The 15,403-nt window shown below is 42.1% G+C and overlaps 1 long non-coding RNA gene across 1 annotated transcript in view; it reads right to left on the bottom strand.

Moving 5' to 3' along the window:
• Window positions 1–14,300, bottom strand: part of LOC150012234 (uncharacterized) — a 168,612-nt gene extending 154,312 nt beyond the window's left edge. The window contains exon 1 of the long non-coding RNA XR_016510729.1: window positions 14,145–14,300. This is a non-coding gene — a long non-coding RNA (uncharacterized LOC150012234). The remainder of the gene's footprint in view (window positions 1–14,144) is intronic.
• Between the last annotated feature and the right edge of the window lie 1,103 nt (window positions 14,301–15,403).

Here is a 15,403-nt window from a genome sequence, read left to right as displayed (position 1 = left end):
TTAAAGGAACAATTCATCAAGAAGATATAACACTGATAAACATATATGCACCCAACATAGGAGCACCCAAATACATAAAGCAAATACTAGAAGACCACAAGAAGGATATCAACAACAACACAATCATAGTAGGGGACTTCAACACTCCATTATCAACAATAGACAGATCATCCAAGCAAAGAATCACCAAGGATATACAGGCATTGAACAACACACTAAACCACATGGACTTAACTGATATATATAGAACTTTTCACCCCAAAGAAGCAAAATATACATTCTTTTCAAAGGCACAAGGGACATTTTCAAAGATAGACCACATAATAGGACACAAAACAAGCCTCAACAAATTCAAGAAAATTGAAATCATATCAAGCATCTTTTCAGACCACAATGCCTTGAAACTAAAAATCAACCTCAGAGAAAAAAATCAAAGACAAACAAACTCATGGAGAATGAATAACATGCTCTTAAATAACAAATGGGTAACAATGACATCAAAGAGGAAATCAAGAAATTTCTAGAAACTAATGGCAATGAACACACAACAGCCCAAAACCTATGGGACACAGCAAAAGCAGTCCTAAGAGGGAAGTTCATAGCAATACAGGCATATCTGAAAAGGGTAGAAGAATCTCAAATAAAAAACTTAACCATAAAGCTACAAGAACTAGAACAGCAACAACAAACAAAGCCTAGGGCAAAAACAAGAAAGGAAATCATCAAGATCAAAGCAGAATTAAACGACATAGAAACCAAACAAACAATCCAAAAAAATCAACAAAACTAGGAGCTGGTTCTTCGAAAAAATAAACAAAATTGACAAGCCTCTAGCCAGGCTCATTAAGAAAAAAAGAGAGAAGACCCAAACAAACAAAATCAGAAATGAAAGAGGAGAAATCACAACTGATACCACAGAAATACAAACAATTATAAGAAATTACTACAAACAACTATATGGCAAGAAATTTGACAACCTAGTAGAAATGGACAGATTTCTAGAAACATATAACCTTCCCAAACTGAATCAAGAAGAAGTAGAAAGTCTCAACAGACCAATAACAAAGAAGGAAATTGAAACAGTAATCCAAAATCTCCCTGCACACAAAAGCCCTGGCCCGGATGGCTTCACAGGCGAATTTTACAAAATATTTAGGGAAGAACTAACTCCTACCCTCCTCAAACTATTCCAGAAAATCCCAGAAGAGGGAAAAATCCCAAACTCTTTCTATGAAGCCAGTATTACCCTCATCCCAAAACCAGGTCAAGACACAGCAAAGAAAGAAAACTACAGGCCAATATCACTGATGAACATAGACGCTAAAATCCTCAATAAAATTTTGTCAAACACGATCCAACAATACATCAAAAAGATCATACACCATGATCAAGTGGGATTCATCCCAGGGATGCAAGGATGGTTTAATATTCGCAAATCAATAAATATAATACATCACCTAAACAAAATGAAAGACAAAAATCACATGATCATATCTATAGATGCAGAAAAAGCATTTGATAAAGTACAACACCCATTTATGTTGAAAACACTCAGCAAAATGGGAATAGAGGGAGCATACCTTAACATCATTAAGGCTATATATGAGAAGCCTGAAGCCAACATCATACTCAATGGACAAAAACTGAAAGCATTCCCCCTGAAATCAGGAACTAGACAAGGCTGTCCACTCTCCCCGCTTCTATTCAACATAGTGTTGGAAGTCCTAGCCACAGCAATCAGACAAGACAAAGAAATAAAAGGCATCCAAATTGGGAAAGAAGAAGTAAAATTATCTGCAGACGACATGATAGTATACCTAGAAAACCCTATAAAATCCACTAAAAGACTACTCGATATAATAAGTGAATTTGGCAAAATAGCAGGGTACAAAATAAATATACAGAAATCTAAGGCATTTCTGTACACCAACAATAAAATCTCAGAGACAGAAGCAAAAAAGAAAATACCATTTACTATAGCAACAAGAAAAATAAAGTACCTAGGAATAAACTTAACCAAAGAGATAAAAGACCTGTACATTGAAAATTAGGCAACATTGAAGAAAGAAATTAAGGAAGATACAAATAAATGGAGGCAAATACCATGTTCTTGGATGGGAAGAATCAACATCATCAAAATGGCCATACTACCCAAAGCATTTTACAAATTCAATGCAATCCCTATTCAAATATCAATGACATATTTCACTGACCTAGAACAAATCCTCCAAAAATTCATATGGAACCAAAAAAGACCCCGAATAGCAAAAGCAATCTTGAAACAGAAGAACACAGCAGGGGGAATCATGATACCAGACATCAAACAATAGTACAAAGCCACTGTGATCAAAACAGTCTGGTACTGGCATAAGAACAGACATACAGATCAGTGGAACAGAATCGAAAGCCCAGAAATAAAGCCAGGCCTCTATGGTCAACTAATCTTTGATAAAGGAGGAAGGAACATAAAATGGAGTGAGAGGAGCCTCTTTAACAAATGGTGCTGGGAGAACTGGACAGGGACGTGCAAAAAAATGAAACTAGACCACCAACTTACACCACACACGAGAATAAACTCAAGATGGGTTAAAGACTTAAATGTAAGCCGTGATACCATAAAAGTCCTAGAGGAAAACATAGGCAAGAAAATTTCAGATATCACACGTAACAATATCTTCACGGATACATCTCCTAAGGCAAGAGAAATAAAGAAAAAAATAAACAAATGGCACTACATCAAACTAAAAAGTTTCTGCTCATCAAAAGAAAACATCAGCAAGATGAAAAGGAAACCAACCATATGGGAAAACATATTTGCCAATGATATCACAGACAGGGGACTGATCTCCAAAATATATAAAGAGCTTATACAACTCAACATCAAGAAAACAAACAACCCAATTAAAAAATGGGCAAAGGACCTGAACAAACACTTCTCTGAAGAGGACATACAGAAGGTCCATAGGCACATGAAAAAATGCTCAACATCATTGGCCATCAGAGAGATGCAACTAAAAACCACAATGAGATACCACCTTACGCCTGTCAGAATGGCCATCATCAACAAATCAACAAACAACAAGTGCTGGCGAGGATGTGGAGAAACGGGAACCCTACTGCACTGTTGGTGGGAATGCAGACTGGTACAGCCACTATGAAAAACAGTATGGAATTACCTCAAAAAACTAAAAATGGAACTGCCTTTTGAACCAGTGATTCCACTGCTAGGATTATACCCGAAAAATTCCAAAACCCTAATTCAAAAGAATTTATGCACCCCTATGTTCATAGCAGCCCTGTTTACAATAGCTAAGTGCTGGAAATAGCCTAAGTACCCATCTGTAGATGAGTGGATCAGAAAACTGTGGTACAACTACACAATGGAATACTATGTAGCAGAAAGAAAGAAGGAACTCCTGCCATTTGCGACAACATGGATGGAACTAGAGAGAATTATGCTTAGTGAAATAAGCCAGGCAAAGAAAGCAAAATACCATATGATATCACCCAATACAGGAAACTAAAGAGCAACACAAACAAACGAACTAAATAGGCAAAGACTAGAATAGTTGTCAGTAGGGGGGAGGGGGGGAGGGAGAGAAGGGGGATAAGTAAGGGAAGGGACTAGTCAAGGAACGTATATGAATGACTCATGGACATGGACAACGGGGAGGGATATAATTGTGGGAGAAGGGATGGGCTGGGAGGGGGGAGCAATGAGGGAAAAATGGGACAACTGTAATTGAATAACCAAAAAAAAAAAAAATTAAAAACAAAAAAAAAGGAGGAATACAACTACCTCAGAACTAGAAACAACCAGAAGTTCCAAAAAATCAAACTACAGGAAAGTCCAGCAAACAAAGATATAAAGAAGAATTAAACACTCACCCAGACACGCAGGAGAAGCAGAGCCCGGGTGGAGAGGACTCGCTGTGGTGGTAGCAATGGTGGCAGCAGAGGCGGGTCGGCGGAAAGGGCACACTCACGTTTTAAAATGCAAGGAGGGACACCTGCGGAGCGTTCCCAGCTCCTCACCAGACCTCACAGATCAAGGTCCCAGCATCATGGAAAATCAAGCCTCATTGTTTCTGACTGTGTAGAGCAGCGGGATTGGGGTGGAGGCAGAAACTGCCAGTCTCTCAGCAGAGTCTGCTTGTTTCAAGGGCCCGCGCGGTCCTAGAATGTCCTCAGATGCACCCGCTCTGGGAATGATGGCCAGGGCAGCAGCTAGAGGGGCGCCAGTCTGGTGTGGGTGTGGGAGAGGTGCCTGGAAAAGGGGCAAGTGCTGGGCTGGCAGCATTGTTCCCCCTCGGACCCCTCCCCCACATACAGCGCCACAACGTGGTGAAACAGGTTGACCTGGACTGAAGAACCCCTAAGGCTCCGCCCATTACAACATAACAGGAGCAACAGCTCTAGCCGGGATGTAGAGGCAAACAAACACAGGAGCCTGTCAGAATGAGGAGACAGAGAAGTATGGCCCAAAAAAGGAAACGGATCAAGGTTCCAGTGGGAGAACTAAGCGACGAGGACATAGCCAACCTAACAGATGAGGAGATAGACAACCTAACAGATGTAGAGTTCAAAACACTGGTGATAAAGATGCTCACAGGCTTGACAGATATGCTTGGGTACAACAAACACATAACAAGTGAAGGCTATGCTCAGTGAAACGAAGGAAAATCCACACAGAACCAATGGTGAAGGAAAGGAAACCCGGGTTCTAATCAATGATTTGGAATATAAGGCAGAAAAAAGCAGTCAACCGGTGCAGAATGAGGAAGCAAGAATTGAAAAAAATGAGGAAAACTCATTTTGCGAAGGAGATGCACATCTGGGTCCGGGAAGCACAGAGGGTCCTGGGCGAGCTGGACCCCGACGGGACCCCACCAGGACGCATCATGATTGAGATGCCAAAGGTGGAAGATAAAGACAGAGTCCTGGGGGTAGCAAGAGAGAGACAGAGAGTTGCCTACAGGGGACTGCCTGTAAGACTATCAGCTGATTTCTCACAGGACACTTTGCAGGCAGGAAGGGACTGGCAAACGGTAATCGATGTGATGACAGGCAACCTGCAACCAGGATTACTCTATCGAGTAAAGCTATCATTTGAAATGCAAGGGAAGATGAAGTGCTTCCCAGACAAGGTGAAGCTAAAGGAGCTCGTCATCACCAAGCCATTATTATATGAAATCTCAAAGGGATTTCTTAAGGAAAAGAAGATCAAAACTATGAACACTAAAATGACAACAAACTCACAACTATCAACAACTGAATCTAAAAAATAAAAACAAAATCCAAATGAGCAAACCAGAATAGGAACAGAATCATAGGTATGGGGATCATTTGGAGGGATATCAGCTGGGAGCGGCTAGCTGGAGAAATGGGGAAATGATTCAGGGACTAAGAAGCATAATCAAAATCGGTCAGTACAAAATAAGACAGGGGGGATGTTGAGAATAATATAGGAAAGGGTGAAGCCAAAGAACTTCTATGCACGACCCGTGGACATGAACTAAGAGGGCTGGGACGGCTGGGGGAAGCGGGGGACTGGGCAGAGGGGAGCAAAGGGGGAAAAATTGGAACTATTGTAACAACAAAATCAATAAAATGTACTTTAAAATAATAATTAGTAAATAAATTCACACACACCAGAACTATTGGGAAACAGATACTTCTCCAAGGAGGACATACAGAGGGACCATAGGCATATGAAAGGATGTGCAGCATCGCTAGCCATCAGATAAATGCAAATTAAAATCACAATGAGAAAGTGCCTCACACATGTCAGAATGGCCACCATTAATAAATCAACAAACAAGTGCTGGCGAGAATGTGGACAAAAGGGAACCCTAGTGCACGGTTGGCAGGAATGCAGACTGGTGCAACCACTGTCAAAAATAGCGTGGAATTTCCTCGAAAAACAAAAAATGGAACTGCCTTTTGACCCAGACATTCCACTACTGGGATTATACCCAAAGAATCCTGAAACACCAATTCAAAAGAACTTATGCACCCCTATGTCCAGAGCAGCATTATTGACAATAGCCAAATGCTGGAAACAGCCTGAGGGGCCATCAGTAAATGAGTGGATCAAAAAACTGTGGTACATTTACACAGTGGAACACTATGCAGCAGAAAGAAAGAACTCCTAACTTTTGCAACAGCATGTATGTGACTGGAGAGTATACGCTACGTGAAATAAGCGATTCAATGAAAGACAAATACCATCTCACCCATCAGAGGAACCTAATTAGCAAAAACAAACGAATGAGCACAGCAGAACCAGAGACATGAAAACGTGGAACAGTCAGAGGGGAGAGGGGAGGGGGATAATGGTGGAAAGAAGGGGAGGGGACTTGTCAAAGAACACATGTGAATGACGCACGGACAGGGACAACAGGGTGGGGATTGACTGTGGAGCAGAGGTGGGCTCCGCACAGGAGGGCAAAGGGGGGAAAATTGGGACAACTGTAATAGGATAACAGAACATTTTTTGAAAGGGAAAAAAAACCCACTAAGAGGAATTCAGATAACATGTTAAAGGAGTAACAAAATAGAGAAAATGCAAAGAAAAGTACATCTTTGTTTACTCATAAACATTAAGCCAGCTCCTAAAGTTTAACTTCTAGGTAAACAACACTCCCCTGGTTTTATGATGCACTACTACTAAACAAAATCTTCATTGGAATAACAAGTTCTTCTCTATGAAATTTCCCATGTAAGTGAAACTAAATTTCTCCCTAGAGACAGTTCCTTTCCCAGAATGGCCTAAGCTCCATAACCTACTGCCTAGAATACAAAGAGACTAATCAAACCTTATCAGCTTACAATACTCAAAATTTGACTTTCATGAGAAAAGTTCATAAATTTATATTTGCAAATGTAATTAATATCACTAAAATCAGAGGTTATGGCTTATGTTCACTAAAACTTAGATTACTTAACGGTCTTATTGAAACTATTTTCTTATAGGACATTTGCCATAAAACTATATATTCCAAGAAAGATATCATCCAAAGAAGCAACACATTCCATTGTACAATTTTATGGGTTTTAAAAATGTTGTTGGTAGCAACTTGAAATGCTTTTGTCTAAAAAAATAAACAGACAAATAGGTATTCAAAGATGATTCTGTGTGACAGAACTTCTCAGTAATTGAATAAATAAAAGATCAAACTATCTCATCAATAATTTCTAAACCGAAAGCAGGACCCAGAGATTGAACTCATGACCAAAGCATCACGACCTTCCTCTAAACAAACTTTGGACAAATCAAAAGAATTAGAAGCTACTGATTATACCACAAATTATTACTCTATTGACTTTGTCATTAAAAAAAATCAGCCACCATGGCCAGGTGGGCCCCCGTTGTACTAATGCAAAGTGGGAAGAACACGCCCTCCCATCACGGGAGGGAAGTTGTAACCTGCCATAGCATCACCTAGATTCAGCACAGGTAGGTTCCAGGTTTGAAATACAGTGCAGCTACAAGTGTGTCTAAACACAGGGATGATGCTAAGACTTGCAACGATAATGGCTGTGACGCAGCCAGAAATGCCCCCAGTGGTCTGACAGAAGGTGGAAAGAGACATGTCTCATGACATACCTGTATTCTCCATGGTGGTGGCTGTTGCAAGTGTCGGAGATCTTGTACGCCAGGTGGACTGCAGGTGCACTGGTGGCAAGTGTGAACACTCGTGCCTGTGATCATGGGGAAGGTGTTATACTCTGCAATGAGGTTGTGGATGTTCCTCCTCCTGCAGCAGCCATGCTGTGGCCAGATGGATCCCCCAGTTAAGAAAAGAGGTGGTGACTTTAGCCAAGGGAATGTTGCCACTGGGTGGTATGTGGTCAGAATTAGGAAGGGCAAGGACAGGGGGCAGTGGTTTTCCTATGGAGCAGGAGTGGTGTCCATAGGCTCCTCGGGGTCCATGGCAGGGATTTGGTGAACTGCCATGGATCTTACACTGCCACCTGGAGATGATACGACTGTGGTGGCATAGTACGGAGGAGTCGTGTCCATTTCGGTGTCATCATCCTGTAAAGCGGGCCGAGAGGTCAAACGTGTAGATGCTCTGGCAGTGATGTTAACAGGGGCCTGCCCCATTTGAGTGGCCAGGGGAAGGGTTCCTGCAGGCACCGAGGCAGGTGGAGGCAGAGAAGCAGCAGGCTGAGTGACCTGGGTCTTGTCCCCCGCAGTCTTTTTCCTTGGACCCTCAGATCTTTCCATGGTGTGCAGCTTTGGGTCCATGGCAAGGCAAGGAAGTTTAGCAGGCGGGGGCAGCTCACCTCGATCCCACCGCAGTGGTGGCAGTGGAAGCAAGAGCGGCCCAGACTGCTTTCTTTTGCGGGGCCTCCTGCTGGCAGAGGCCGGGGGAGAATTGCTGCTGGATTGCTTCTCCTTCCCTACACATACTGAATCTGGAGTGCTGGGCAGATGCCCACTGCTGTGGGGGCTGTCCCCATGATCCTGCCCTTTTTCCTCTACCTGGCTGGTCTTGTGTGCCGTGTCTTTTGGGGACTCTTCCGGGACCTTCCCCACCACCTCCTTTGGGAAAGGAAGTGGGACGATTATAGAGGGTCCCGGCTCCTCAGCCTTGACTGCCTGCTCAGGTGGTGAGCGCAGGCCAGAAGATCTGCGACCTGAATGACGAATAGGGCCCGGTCTCAAGCTTCCAGACCTCCCGGATGTACAAGCAGGAAGCACAGGCTTCTGCGGGGGGTCCTTCCATTTCACCAACCGGTGCACTTCCCGAGGGAAGCGCACAGTCTGTGCGAGAGGACACCGCCCTCTCGGGACAAGGCCGAAGGGCGATGGACCGGGAGCATGACAGAAATGAAATAGTGGGTGGAAATGTCTGACAGCAGGGTGGTCCCAGCCAGGTGGGCCATAATCACGGGTGTCACGGTGATGGCCACCAGGCAAGGGATGGTGGCCGCGGCGGAGGCGGCAGAAGAACAAGCGAATCCGAGAAAGGAAATTGCCCATGTAGGGGCAGTTGTGCGCCAAACGAACTCAAATAAGAGTGGAAACAGGGAGAGTCTCTCCTTTGCTTCCTCCTCCTCTGGGGTTCTAGCAGGCACTGAACTGACTTCAGCCAGGACCTTCTGATGTCTCCATGGAAACATCAATGGACCTTGAGAGGTCACAGAGGAAGGGGCGGGGCCTCCCTGAATGGCCAATCCCATCATGACCTTCTAGCACCTGGGACCTGCATCTCTGTGTAGCAAGTGTTTGGCACCTGCCTTGCCCTCCATGAGGCCTTTGTCCCATACCACTGAGGCCCGACCTGCCTGACATCACTGTGTCTGGCCACTGGCTCTGTGGGAGCTTTGGCGCCTGCCCCACTGTTGTCCCAGGGGCCAGGTCCTGCTCAAAGTCAGTACGGGAGCCACCCGGCTCCTTCCTGGACATGGCCCACCTCCTCAGGGGACCTTTTCAGCTTCTCTTAGAAGCCCGAGGCAGGTGCACTTTCTCCATGTCTGCCCTGGCCACCAGCCTCACCAGTCAGCTGTGAAACACTGTGAGGTGGAGTGGACACAAAGCCCTAACCAACAGGCTGCTGCACCTGGAGACACCCCAGAAAAGAGCTGGCAGCTAGCAGGGGTGTAAACCCAATGTGCTGAATTACTAATGAATAAAAAGGGAAGGAACTAATGGAAATCAAAGCATACCGAATTGCTCAGAAGGAACATACATATATATTAACTTTAGAATTTGTTAAACATGTGAAATGTTTAAAAACGACTATTAAGATGAAAACAGAAGCCTGGCTGGTGTGTTTCAGAGGAATGGGCGCCACCCTGTGAAGCAAAAGGTCACCGGTTCAATTCCCAGTCCGGACACATGCCTGCGTTACAGGACAGGTCCCCGTTTGGGGGCATGCGAGAGGTAAAATCGGTCAAGGTATCTCTTACACACTGATGTTTCTCTCCATCTTTTTCTCCCTCCTTTTCCCTCTCTCTAAAAGGAAATAAATAAAATCTTTAAAGAAAGAAAACAATAGAATTAGCTATAACTTCCAAGTCAGTAGAGAAAACACAAAGTAAAAATATTTCAATCATTCCCAAATAAGTCACTCTAATATTAGAAAAGAAGAAAAAGCAGGATAAATTGAAAGCGAAAAGTAACTATTAGGAAAAAGTACAACTCCATGAGAAATATAAGTAATTGATCAGTTCAAGGCAGATATATTCAGATTGTGTTAAAATATCCTAGCTGTATTGTTTAAAGAGACTTGTAACACATAAGAACCCAGAAATATGTTTAAAAATCAGTTTGTTAAACATAGGTATAGCTATATTATTATCAAACAAAATATACTTAAAGGTTTAAAAAAAGAGAAAGACATTGCTAAAGTGGAGCCTGTAACATAATTTAATACTCTCATTCCCTAAGAATACATAACACGATAATTCTAAATTACTTTGTGCCTAAAAACAAGCCAAAATGGACATAAGGCAAAAAGGGAAATAATTACAAAAGAAATTGACAAAGTGAGTCAAGGCAATTGAATGTACTTGGATGCAGAATATATTAAAACAACTTTTTTAGGAACTGAGAAATAAGTAGGCAAAACAAGTATGTGAGCTTATAATAGATAAAAGCATTGAAAATTGGAGAACAGCATTGAAAAATTGGAGAATAGACACGTTTCAGGAACAAAGGGGACATTTATGATAACTGACCACATATTAGGCCATAATTAAGCCTTAATAATGGAAAGACTCCCAAATCAGCAAGTATGAGTTTGCCAGTCACCCCAAGTTTGTTTTTCAATCATGGTTTCCTTGAAAGCATTAACATAACTCGCAAACACAAGATGAAGGTGGGAGAAAAAAGAGTTCAGAGGGACATATGCAGTACCATACCATTCACACAAAAGACTCACAAAGTCAAAGATTGGCATTAGAAATTTCAAAATTCAAGAGATGCTAACTCTTACATTCAGTGCATGAGGAATAAAAGAAGACCAGGAACACTCAGATTTATTGTGCTATTTAATTTCTTAAAGCTAGTGCTTCCACAAGGATTCAGAATATCATCTTTAGACCTTCTTACATGCCTGGACATTTTATAATAAAAAAATAAACTAACAAATAAACAAATGCTCTGTACATCTCTTATTGGGAAAGAATAAAGATAACATATTGCTTGTAAAAGGGATATATTGTTTCGATCCCTCGAAAACAAAAAGAAAACAATGGAAGCTAATTTTATGTTGGAGGATATAAATTTCAAAAGGTGAACCAAAACAATGTAAAACAAAATGAGCAAAATCCAGCAGTTGCAGAGTATTATGTCCTTCAAAGAAATAGCAGAAACCTTCCATTATATGTTTTCCAAGACTGTATTATGCCACATGTTAATGGCAATTTTGGGTGAAAGATCAGGAAACATTTCACACTGTATCACACCTTGGAGAGACACAAGGCACATTACTACATGAAATGGTTCCGCGAAACCAGCTGTGAAATAAATGTTTACTTTCATTTAATTTCAAGTTTCCCAAACTCATTTGATCATAGACCCTTCTAAGAAATGACTACTAGCATACTTCCAGGAGATTAATGCGTCATTGAACAGAATTCAGGAAATATCCCCACAAAATTTTATTTCCTAGAGTCATAACTAAGTGAGGAGTAGTTTACTTTAGCTATTTCTAGTTCATGTATATGAAAAGTAACGTGTACTCAATAATTCTTCAGGTAAAAACACCCAAATAATATTTTTCCTCCCTATGCTTGTCTATTGTCATTTTTGTTGCTAAAATTAAAAGAGAGAGTGTTCTAAATACATAACAAGACGTGTTAACCATCAGGCCATTATTAACTATTTACTATCAGATATTTTTTTATTCAAAATATTTTTATTCCATTTTACTTTTCACTAACTGCAGAAGCAAACCATAGAACACTAATCAAATCCAAAACAAAAAGATATAGAGTAAACCTATTTGAAATTCAGCTATGACCAATATTATGGTCATAAAGGTCAGATAGACCTCATTAGATAGACTTTTTCTTAATATACATTTTCCAAAGGCCTTTGCTCAAGTGAAACATCCCCTCCCTCTTAGTAATCACCTGATTTCTATTCTTGAGATCATTTCATCTTCTCTGAAAGCCAGTTTCTGTGATTCAACATCTTAGATTCAATTAATTTAAGTTCATCATGTAAGTCGAGTGAGCTTTATATCAAAGCAGAGTCCAAGGAAAACATCTTAAGTCAGGCTTCCAGCATTAAGGTTACAATCCTCCCACAACCAAAAGAGCAACTCAGATCTCCTTGGTCAGTACTTTAGTCCTTTGGTTGACTGCCATCAAATGGTATCCAGCAATATATATGTCTGTCATTATTGGGTAACCTTCACCTCATTCGTGCATTTCATGCATTTATGCACCGATTGATTCATCCACTTAACTAAAAGTAAAGATATATGCTCACTCTTCAAACTAAACAGGATTATACAGGCTTGGATATAGCACGGCAAATATGTAGAAAAAAGAAAAGGAGGGCGAAAGGGAGGAAGAAAGAATTCACTATCTCATTTTGGTATTGGCTCTCAAGTCAAGCTTATAGCAACGAGAGCCAATGTGATTTCATTAATGCTCTGTTTAGTCCAGGGAACTGTTATTTTCTTCAAACAGAATATGGTTGAAAGTGATAGTAAATATCCAGAGTCCAGGAGCAGTCCTGTTTTCACAGGAACCTGGCAGGAGATATTCCCATCAGGGCCACTAGAGAACTGGAAATGGGCCTAGACTCTGCTCCAGTCTCACTCCCAGTCCCAGTTCTTGAACAGTCTTGCTCACCCAGGTCTTGCTGAGATGCATGCCTGCCAGTGCTCCAGGAGACCAGCGAGCCCACCCAAGGCCAACAGCAGATCCTACATGGACCTGTGTCATCTTCAGTCCCTCTCAACTCTATAGTTCACAAGCAGTTAGGCCCACCCAGAGACCCACCAGAAGACGTGCCCACCTACACCCTTAGAGGTTAGCCTGCCAACCTCGGTCTGACTGCATATCCTGGAATGGCCCTCTAAATCAGCTGCAACCCCTGCCAGCCTTGGTCAGGAAACACTCCTGTTCGTACAAATGGCCTGGCAAGAGACAAGTGCATCTTGTTTGCCTCAAGAGCAATGTGTGCAGAACTCAACCCTGACTGTGGACCCCAAAAGAGCCTGGGACTCAGCTTCTGCCCCTCTCAGCCATAGTATGGATCTAGTCCTGCCCACCCAGGGACACAGGCATGGACCTGACAAGGAACCACACATGTATATACACCTAGTAAAGGCTAGCTGTCTGAAGACCTAACTGCAGACCCTGAAGTGGAACCTTCTCCCCGCACCACCCTATTGAATAAGATCCTGGGAGTGGTCCCTTGTTCCTAGGACCAGGCATGATACATGAAAGCCTGAGAACTCTGGAACAAGCCTGCCAACTGCACACTCCACTGCAGACACAACAGAAGCTTCATTGAATGCAAATATTTACCAAAGGGAGAACCGAGGGAACAAATAAACACCAATACAATAATAATAGGGGATTTCATTATCCCACTTTTAACACTGGGTAGACTATCCAGACAGAAAATCAATAAGGAAACAGTCAACCTGAATAACACCATAGATCAAATCAACTAACAGACATATACATAACATTCCACTCAACAGCACCAGAATAAAAATTCCTCTTGGCACATGGAACATTCTGAGATAGAGCATATGTTGGGTCACAAAGAAAGTCTTAACTCATTTAAAATGACTTCATATCAAGTATCTTTTCTAAGCACAATTATATGAAAGTAGAATCCAGAACAGGAGGAGAACTGTAGAATTCACAATACATGGAAATTAAGCAATATACTCCTAAACAGTCAATGAGTCCGAAAAGAAATTAAAAATACAGTAATGCAACAGAACCCCTGGGCTGCCCCGATTGAAACAGAACCCACGGGCTGTTTAGTTAGGGGCCCGATGGCCCGCCGCCAGAATCATAACTCTCGATATCAGAGTTTGGTGAAAAGGAAAAAGAATTGTTTATTTACACATAGTCCTACCTCCCCCTCCCAGACCTGGCCAGTCTTAGGAAAGTCAGAAACACCGTTCCCCTACCTCCTAGGCACAGTTCAGCTTTACCAGTAGCTGCCAATCACTCAGTTCTGATTGGGGAGGTCCTTTCTGTGCTGTGGTGCCCTCCAGCTCTCAATGCAGGACCGCCTGGATTCTCAGCCTCCTTGCAAACTGCCTTCTTCCTGTAAACTGCATGAATCTCCTCAAAACTGCATGGCGAGAGCTTCTTCCTAAAGCATCCTAGAGACCCCTTCTCCTCCAAGCCACATGGAGGGAGCCCACGAGAGCCAGAGCCAGCCTCTTAAAGCAGCCTGGAGACCCCTGCTCCTCCAAGTCACATGGAGGGAGCCCACGAGAGCCAGGGCCAGAGAGCCAGCGAGAGAGAGCCAGTTCCGGAGTGCTACAGAGCAAGAGAGCCAGCCAGCCAAATGTCCACAGCTGCTTTTCTCTTCCTGACTGCCTCCTCTCCCTCACTGTGTCCTCTCACGCAGTGGGTGTTGCAAACAGTTCTGACCATTCACAGAACCCCGTGTAGGCTCTGTAGGCTTCTTCCGTACCAGCCCACAGTCCAAGATCCCTTCCATCTTCCTGAGTCTTGGAAGTAAAGCGGATCTTTGCAACAATGTTGCCGGCCACTAGCCCCAGGCATGCAAGGCATCCTGAAAGCTGCTTCCTTTTCCCTATCTCCCAGCCGCCAACTCTGGGGTCTGTTTTTGGACTCCCCTGTTTCTATAACAGTAAGACATACAAAAATTAAATAAAAACATAGCAAAACTTATCGAATGCAGCAAAAGCAGTTTTAAAAAGGTAGGCTATAGTGTTTTTTTGAAGAGCTAAACAAAATGGACAAAAAGATAGGCTAGAATAACCAGGAAAGAGAGGACACAGATAAATAAAATTAAAAATGAAAAAAGAGACATTACATTTACACTACATAAATCTTTTCTAATCTTATATCTGATAAGGGGTTAATATTCAAAATATATAAACAAATCCTACAATTCAATAGGAAAAAAACTCAAATAATTTAATTAGAAAATGGGAAAAGGATATCAATAGATAGTTTTCCTAAGAAGACATACAAGTGACCAACAGGTACATGGAAAGAGGCTCAATGTCACTTATCATCTGGAAAATGCTTATCAAAACCACACTGACATATACGTCACACCTGTTGGAATGGCTATTAAAGACACAAGCTATAACAAACATTAGCAAGGATGTGGAGAAAAGAAAACAGTGTGTACTATAGATGGGAATTAAATTGATATAACCATAATGGAAAAAAGGTATTGACATTTCTCATAAAATTATAAACGCAACTA

Source organism: Furipterus horrens, unplaced genomic scaffold, assembly GCF_987537825.1.
Source record: "Furipterus horrens unplaced genomic scaffold, mFurHor1.1.pri manual_scaffold_4, whole genome shotgun sequence".
In the NCBI taxonomy this organism is placed as follows: domain Eukaryota; kingdom Metazoa; phylum Chordata; class Mammalia; order Chiroptera; family Furipteridae; genus Furipterus; species Furipterus horrens.
Note: the sequence above shows the minus strand (reverse complement) of the source record. Positions and strands in the feature narration are given on the sequence as shown.